Source organism: Sciurus carolinensis, chromosome 11 (assembly GCF_902686445.1).
Source record: "Sciurus carolinensis chromosome 11, mSciCar1.2, whole genome shotgun sequence".
NCBI classification, from domain to species: Eukaryota; Metazoa; Chordata; class Mammalia; order Rodentia; family Sciuridae; genus Sciurus; species Sciurus carolinensis.
Genome location: NC_062223.1, coordinates 41,816,686 through 41,825,749, shown reverse-complemented (window position 1 = coordinate 41,825,749; position 9,064 = coordinate 41,816,686).

Genomic DNA, 9,064 nt, shown 5'->3' with positions numbered 1-9,064 from the left:
AAGGTACTCTGACCTGAGCCACCCTCCCTGTTTCCCTCTTCTGCCCCTCCCTCTCCCCCAGTCACTTTTCTCTAAGAGTCCCCCTTCCACTTTTCTTTTCTTTTTTTTAGATTCCACATATGAGAGAGAATGTATGGTACTTATCTTGTTGAGACTGACTTATCTTGCTTAGCATGACGATCTCCAGTGCCACCTATTTTCCTGCAAATGATATGCTTTCATTCTTTTTCATGGCTAAATAATATTCCATTGTGTAGCTAAAACCACATTTTCTTTAGTGGTCCATATGTGGATGGACATGAAGGCTGAGTCCAACTGTGTGGTTGTGACCTAGTCACTTACCTTCCCTGTGTTTCAATTTCTTTTCTGTAAAATGGTGATTATAACTGCTTTCCATCAAGATTGTGAGGATTGGATGAGCTCATATGGGTAAATTCCCTGTTCATAGTAAGAAGTACAGAAGTTTGGTCTCAAATAACCAGTAAGGAGTCTTTTTTGTTTGTTTTTTAAGTTACCTAGTACTAAAAAGTATTTAATTCAGTGGAATCTAGTGGTTGGCATGAAGGGGCTGAAGTTAGTTCCCAGTAAATTACTCATGGAACTTAGACAAGAGGCCAGCAGGTCACCCAGGCCTGGGCTCCTGCACCCACCGGAGCAGTCTGGTTTTGCCTCACAGCTGGCTGTCCACCCTCAAAGAATACCGTACTTCCGCGGGCAAAACCAACTTGGCCTGCGTCATTCTGGGGAGTTGTGAGGACCAGGCCACGCGGGTGTATACTGCAGGCGCTCGCAGGTGCACACAGGTGCACCGCATTCCACTGTGAACAGCCTAAGTGTCTCTCAGGATTCCTTCTCTCCAAAGCCCACTTGGCTGTGGCGGAGGGTTTCCCTCCACGCCTTTCCCCAGGACTCCTTCTCCAAAGCCCCACTTGGCTGTGGCGGAGGGTTTCCCTCCACGCCTTTCCCCACACCAGCTGCTGGAGTCAGCCGAGCTGCTGGCCCTGCCCCAGCGCTGAGCACAGTCTTGCTCCACGAACCCTCCGCAGCCCAGCAGAGACAAGGTTCATCGATGCCTAGGAGGGCGCTTTCCCTGGAGGCCTCGAAGCACGGTGCCGGCACCCTAAGCGCCTGCTTTTATTTACTGACCTCGGGTAAGTGATTGTACCTCTCTGAGTCTCAGATCAGTCATACAGAAAAAAAAAAAAGAATAGTACTGTTATTAAGTTACTTGGAAGACAAAGTGAAATCATGTCCAGGAAACAGAGCAGTGCCTGGCATATAATAGGTTTGTAATGCCTGCTTTGTGAATAAATAAGCAGCCCAATCCCTCACGTAAATAGAATTTCTGCTGGTAGAAAATGGGCATTGGCAACTTTTTATGATGTGAATATAAGGCAGCATGGGTTACAAAGGAATGAAGAATTAGGGCTGGAGATGGTGTTGGGAACTTTTGCAACCAACTCTATCACTAAGTTTTGATTTCTTCTATCATAAAATGGGGATAATAATAGTACTTATTTATGACTTGTAGGAAAATTAAATGAGATAGTGCATGTAAACAGAGCCTGATCCAATTGAAGACTTCAGAAAACCTTAGCTCTGCTCAAAAGCTTATGTTTTGAGTTGAACTAGTAGGATATGAAAGTAAATATTTCTTCATTCCTGGTATAAAATTCAAGTTTTCAAGACTCAGATGTATTCAGCAAATTCTAGTATTATTTTAATGAAGGCTTTAGTCAAGGCAGAAATTATTTAATTTAAGCTAATAGCTTTGGCTTTAGAAGTCTAGAACTACTACACAATCCATAAACTTACTAATAGTTCTCTCTTGATATTTAGTTTAGGAAATCGCAACTTCTTTTCCGGCTGTTAGCTTTGTAGTGGGTTTTCTTTCATCCACGACACACTCAGAATTAATTTGGAGTATGAGCTCATAGTCCAGCACTCCTGGTCAGCGTTCCCTTTGATTTTGTGTAAACTGTGAGCAATTGGTCATATTCTACAAGCAACTAGTTATGAAGAGAGAATATGCATGAGCAGAGTTTAGCGCTGGGATCAAATAAAGCTTGCAACAAATTTAATGTGACATTGTAAAAGATATACAAAATCAGTTCTGTGCTGTGCGGTAATTAGGCATAAATGCAGTTCACAGAGATGACAGTAGTTACCTTGCTCAAGTCAAGTCCTTCTGGGAGGAAGGCGGTGAGCCCGACAGGAGAAAGCAGCTTTGGGACCCCTCAGAATTTTCCAGAATCTAGAGCGTCCAGATGCCTCTCTTTTCCAATAGTGCCTGAGAGATCAGGAGGCTTGTTGTTCAGAACTAGGACATGACAAAATCAATCTCCCCCGGTCACCATGGGGGATTGACTATAACGAAAGTGTGTTAGTGTAGACCCAGGATTGGCAAACTTTTCCACAAAGGGCCAGATAATAAATCTTTTAGTCACCCCATTTAGTTATAGAGTTTGTGTTGCAACTACTGAGTTCTGCCCTTGTGAGGCAAAAGCAGCTACAGAGGATACGTACACAAATGGGTTTAGCTGTGTTTCAATAAAACTTTGTAGGAACAGGTGATGGGCCAAACTTGGCTCATGGGCTGTAGTTTGCTGAGTCCTAATCTAGACTAAGGCTCTGAGTGGGAAACTGGAGAAGGGGAAGACCAAAACCACTTTCCAGAAGCGGACTTACCTCTGGGTCGATGGGTGAAATAGGCGCATGGAAAGTTGGGGTGTAGGGTACCTTCATACCTTTCTGCTCTTCTCCTTCATCACGGGGCTCGCTGCCTTAATGAAGGCAACCAGTTGGAGATATATTATAGAATGGAAAAGAGTATGGAAACCAACTGGGGTCAGGTTTAAACCATGGCTCTCTCTGGATTTAGCTGTGTCACCTGGGCCAAGTCATTCTCCCTCTCTGAGTCCATTTGTAGAATTGGGATGATAGAGCCTGTTTCATAGAATGGTAAGGATCAAATGAACTTCATTCTATAAACTGTTTATCATATACTAAATGGTAGAGTTGGGGTATCTTTATACTGTAGTCAATGGGCAGTTTAAGGAAGGTTCAAAACCTCTTTAGGCTTTATCACTTTTCGTATAGATTTACAACTTTCCCCAAATTGGGTCTATAGTCAGAGTTTTTTTGACTCATCCCATAATCTGTGTAGGAGTGGATTTGCTGGGTGGTAGTTTGTGCATGTTCAGCTTTAGGGTTTGTATGCTTTGTAGATACTAGTTTTCCAAAATGGCAACGTCTATTTGCATGTCCATGAGTGGTGTCGTGAGGGTCCCAGGTGTTCACCATTCTGGTTTCTGGTGGTGCAAATTGGCCTCTTCCTAGTGAGTAATGAGTTCGTGCACTTTCTCACATCCTCCTTAGCCATTGATAACCTCTTTTGTCTCACGCCTGTATGGGTGCAAGTCTTAATGAGTTGCAGAAGCTCTTTCTCCAGTCTGGAAATGAGAACTTTAGCTGTGACAGGGGTTTCTGGTAAGCTGAAGTCCCTGATTTTAATACAGTTCCACTTAGCTATCTTTGCTTTCAAGTCAGTGATTTAAATAAATTCTTTGGTACTGTTTATATCACGCAGTTTGTAATACTTCCCACCAGTATTTGAGAACCATTGGATTCGTTGGCTAATTTTTTTTCCCATCCTGAGATTTGGGTAAATCCATAAAACTCCACATTTTCATTTGAGTTTGTCGTCAGCACACCTGGGGGGAGGGATGTGTGAAGCAGTTCTTGGCTGTGGGCACTGTGGGGTGTGGTTCGTTTGCATCTGTTTGTTCACCTAACATTTAACTGAAATTGAGGACGATGGTGCAGAAGACAGAGCAGAGGGGAGATTTTGGTGGGCATAAGTCAGCCCGGGACAGGATTTCAGGGGAGAGGTTAGGTGGATTAGCGAAATGTGGGTTTGAACAGCTTGAAGTGTAGCCAGGGAGGGGTCCTGGATTTCTGGAAAGTGAAGGAGAATCGAGAAGGGGTAGATCCCAGGATAAGCACAAGAGATGGGTAGGAAAACAGAAGAGAAGGTTCCTTCAGAAACATGGTTAATGTCAGAAGCTCAAATACAGCAAAGAAAGGTGTTCATGGGGGCGTGGCCGTATGAGAGCTAGTTTCCTTGACTTTTCCCTTTTCATTTTTACTAGTAAGGTTTTAATGATCTAAATCATATAGTAAAGGTCTTTTTGGATAATAGAGACACTTCATATCTACCATTTTCCCTTCCTGATGGGGAATAAAATGGGTTATTACCTCTTGGATAGGTACTCTATGAAAGACAATGAAGGGAACAGAAGCAGAGAAAGCCCTGTGGAGAGGATACATTCCATGTCAAGTGTGTGAAACTGGTCCAGCCTACAGCGCTCCTTGTCTTGGAAGTTTCTGTTTAGGTCATAGTAGGAGGCTCATTATATCCCACAGAACTCTTGCAAATGGCTGAAAACCCAATGTGAAGACTTCAACAACCAAGGGAAGCTTTTGACTCATGTGACTGAAAGGTTTAAAGTGGGTGCTGGCAGAGATGTCCCCAGGGACTGGGGATTTCTTTCCTCTTTTCTTCCCTCTGGCGCCTTTACCACCGTTGACGTCATCCTTTGCTTGTTCATCTGAGGTATCCCCATCCCTCCACAGCTCCCAGCTCCCCTCCCAGGAGGGCAGTCGATGAAGCAGCTATGCTTCTCATCCCACACTGTCCACAGGAAGAGGAGGAATCTTTTGTAGTATTTCCTGCTGAAGATCTAGGATTCACAACATCTCATTGGCCCAAATTGGGTCATGTGACAATGCTTTATCCAATCATATAGCTGAGAGTCTGAGGTAGGTTAATTGTACTGGACAGCTCAGAATCCAAGGGGAGCTGGGTGTAGAGTCAGCCCTGCCCCAACTACATGGCTTCTCCAATAACAGGAAGGGTGCTGATGCTAGGGAAGCACCAAACAGTGGCCATTGTACCTGGCAAGGAAGCGGGGACCATCAGAGAGGGTTCATGTACCAAGAGCAGCTGATGACTTAGGAGCCAAAGGCCAACAAAGTGCAGCTTCCTGAGGTCACTGCTGGAGTCAGGTGACCTGACTGGACTGGGTGGCTCCAGTGCCTAGCCAGTTAAGTTACCCAGACTTTACTGGTCTCAGATTGCTTCTCTTACAAATGTGTAAATGATTCCAGTTCTCTTTTTAGAGGAATGATGAGAGAATATTTTCAGAAAAACTTTGGATAATATAAAAATGAATGAATGTATGATGTTTTTACTATGAAATGCCCTAACAGGAATAAACATATCTGCAGTATTTTCATCTAATGTTTGATTTCTGAAGCTCATATTTATGTAAAGTAATGATCCTGGTATTGATTATGATGAAAGTAGTAACCACCCCATCTGTTCTGGGCTTATTAGGTATCATCACTGTTCTAGGTATTGTTCATGAATTCCAATTACTCTTTAAGTAACCTCATCAGTTAAGCACCATCAATATCCCTGTTTTACAAATGAGGAAACTCAGAGAAGCCATTTTTCCAGTATCACCCAACTAGCAGTGATAGAGCAGGACTTCAAATCCAGGCAGTCTGTCTCTAGAACCTGAACTCTGAACCCATTACTTAGAGCTAAGAGTGTTGCATCTCCTTCTCTACAAGTCAAAATATGAAGCCAAATTTACCTATGCCCTTTTGGGCACCAATAGGTCTAGTTAATGCAAAATTCCATTTATGGATTCATTAGCCTTGAAAATAAATACCTAAATAGAAGCACATTTTACTATGTTAGTACTTTTTCTTTGGTGACTATAGCTTTAACCTGTGGGTATGTGGACACATCCAAGAACAAAGCACATCACTTGTGGGATTAGAGCTCACAGAGTAGAAAGAATTTAGTGTCAGAAAACCAGAATCATAGGTGCAGTTCAATCCATTCCCTGCTATAACATTTAGCATTTCTATCTCCTCGTTTGTAAGATGGAGATAGTGTCTGTTCCAGAGTGAACACTCACGTCAAAGTCACATGCTGCATAGAACAGTCCTTCAAGAGCTGCCAAGCACTGGACACATCTAAGGCATTTATCAATTTTATTATTACTTATGTTTCCAGAGACCATTTGTTTTATCAATGAATCATGTTCTAGAGGAACAGCATTTACTACCTTCTGCATTTCCATGGGATTATGCTCTTTAAATTCTTTGGTGCTTGGCCCTCTAACTGGGCTGATTTCCTTCTATGGAGCCATCAGGCACAGTTGTCAGTATGAGGCGTTGTGTTACTTTACCTACTACTGGGTACAAACCTTAAATGAGCACATAGCCAGTGCTTCCTGGAGGTCCTTGAGGGATACCACACAGGCTGTACAAGAGCATAGGGCCCCAGGTCCTGTGTCACATCACCGTTGGATTCATTCCCTGGTAAAAATATTTGATTTCCATAAAACCACATGCTGTGTCCTATATTCCAAGGCTTATCAGTGTTCTATAGTGTTCATGGGGGAGTTGTTTTTATTTTACCACTTAATGTTGATTTATTTTTATTCTGGTAAAAGAATTCCTCATAATGGTTTGGGTGGGTTTAACCCAGTGCTGTGCTGGATGAAGCACAGGAGAGTCAACTGTTAAATACGACTGGGTTGTCGAACTGAGTCATTAAAAATTAAATTATATAAATGTACAATTAACATACTAAAACCCAAACTAATAAATATTGAAAGTTAATTGTTCCCTAACCATTTTTTTGCAGTATTTTGGTATTAGCTGCTTGGTTGGGGTTATTTTGTCTATTGTATTTTTTTTTTTTTTGTGAAAATACTGTATACAGTGTTCTCCTATGCATCTACTCCCAACTTTACATTCAGTGACATTATGTGGCTTATTTGAAATCAGCCATGGGAGTTGCATTTATACTCCATTCAGCACGTATATCAGGCAGGGATCCCTCCAACCCCACCCCAGATCCAGGCTGTTCACATCTGCCAGCAAAGCACTGGTCTCCTCCACTCTCAGGTCCTGGGACAAGTCTGATTCGCTTTAACCAACCAGTAAATGCTATGTTACTGTCTGCAGCAAAAGGCTGATTGTGGCCAGTGGGGCTCTGACCCAGGACTTTTGTTTGCCCAGTGAGGGGATGAAGCTGGGAGGACGTTATTTTTGAGTTGTTTCAGTCCTTTGCTACCCTAGGGGACAGCCCTAGGATCACACATGGAGGAAAGCGGGCAAGTTTTAGAATGTCATCTGAGCCTGGCGATCCACCCGCACCTGGCTTTTCATCTAAGTCAGGGATTGCCACGCTCGTCCTGCAAAGCTCTGGACGGTCAGTGCTTCAGCCTTCCTAGCTACTCATCTCCCATTGGAGTACCCAGCCTTTGGCCGGTCAGAAACCAATGGGTGTGGCTATGAGCCGGTCAACTATTTACAAGCAGGCAGTGGGCAGGATTTGGTCCAGGACCAATAATTTGCAGATCCTCAACTAAGGCATTAAATTTCTCTCTCTCTCTCTCTCCCTCTCTCTCTCTCTCCTCTCTCTCCCCTCTCTCTCCCTTTTGCTTAAGCATGTTTTTCATAAGTTTCCTAACATGTGTAACTGAAAAAGCCTTATTGAAAAAGGGTTTTAAGTTGTGAGCCCTAGACATCGACTCCACGTTCTTTAAGGGAAAGGCGAAATTTATTGTCAAAATAAACCACAGCCAAAGTTCAAATTCTCCCCAGAGAGAGTCTGATGGTGGTAGCTCAGGTCACATGTCCAGGAGAGGCGGGCCTTGCCAGTCCTTCCAAGGCTGCGTGCAGAAGGGGCGGGGTTGTTCCTATGGGAAAGATGAAGACCTATTGCCAGATGAACAGACGGAACGCTGGACCTACGGCATTGAGAAGTTCCCAGATCAAGCGTATTGGGCAGGCACCCTATACATGCCATTCATCAAACACAGTGTTTGAAAATAGCTCCAGTTGACAGCAGACCCATGTCCTTGTTGTCCCTTTGCTGTTTTGCCTTGGACAAGATCCAAAGCTTCTCTGGGTCTTAGTTCTCTAAGTACAAAGGGTTATGAATGAACTGGAAATCATATGGCCCTTTTGAGTACCAGCTTTTTGTGGGTCTTTCATACATCCATCATCTTGCCTATTCATCTCTAGAATGTAATACCCCGTGCCCTGCAGTTCACCTTTGTGCACAATCGGTAGCTGTGGGACCTCCCGCCTCTTCTTACTTTCTGTAGGTATCAATGTTCTCATCTGGTATCAGCCTTACCTTGCAAGGCTGTGTGAGGATTAGGATTATGTTTGCTACATGCTTAGACTGGTTCAGAGTGGGGACTCTGGACCAACATGAACAGGACTCAGCCTTCATTTAGCCCTTTTCATGCTGTGCAACACTGAACAGATTATTTAAACTCTTGGAATCTTTGTTTCCTCCTCTGTAAAATGGAATATTTACAGATTGTCTCTTCATGGAATGGTTGTATGGATTAAATGAGGTACTGAATATAACACGCTTAGTACAGAGCCTGTCATACAATACTGTGTAAAGAAAAACTGTGCAGTGTAACTGCTTGTAATGATTTTATTTGGTTTCTAGAAGAGGCTCCATACAGGGTTCCTTCTATTTTTTTTTTTAATGTTCTTACTATGGGATTTTTCAAAATAAATCCTTGGTCTTTCATGCTATTGTTTGCTTTTAGTTGTTTTTCTAAAATTATAAAATATCATGTATATGTTTTTAAAAAGATTTGAATTTTGAATGACTACAGTAGGATGTTTTAGTTATAGTACCAAATTGAAGTAAGAAAAGGTGTTTCTTTGCCCACAAAACTGCAAAGATCTAAATTTAATACACACTCAATAATGCCCTCAAAGATTGTCTTCCTCTCTCCACACTCTGCTTTCTGTGAGACCATTTCTTGGTTATGCTATCTCAACCCATGGCCAAGGATAATTGCTAGTAGACCCAGGGCTACCTACTTCCCCTTCCACATCCTATAAAGAGGAAGAGGTCTCTCTGAGTGGTTTTCTCAGAAGAGCAGGGAAGTTTCTTTCCCAGAAGCCTTGAGCAAATGTGTTTCCAAGTCTCACTCACCCAGATTAGTTC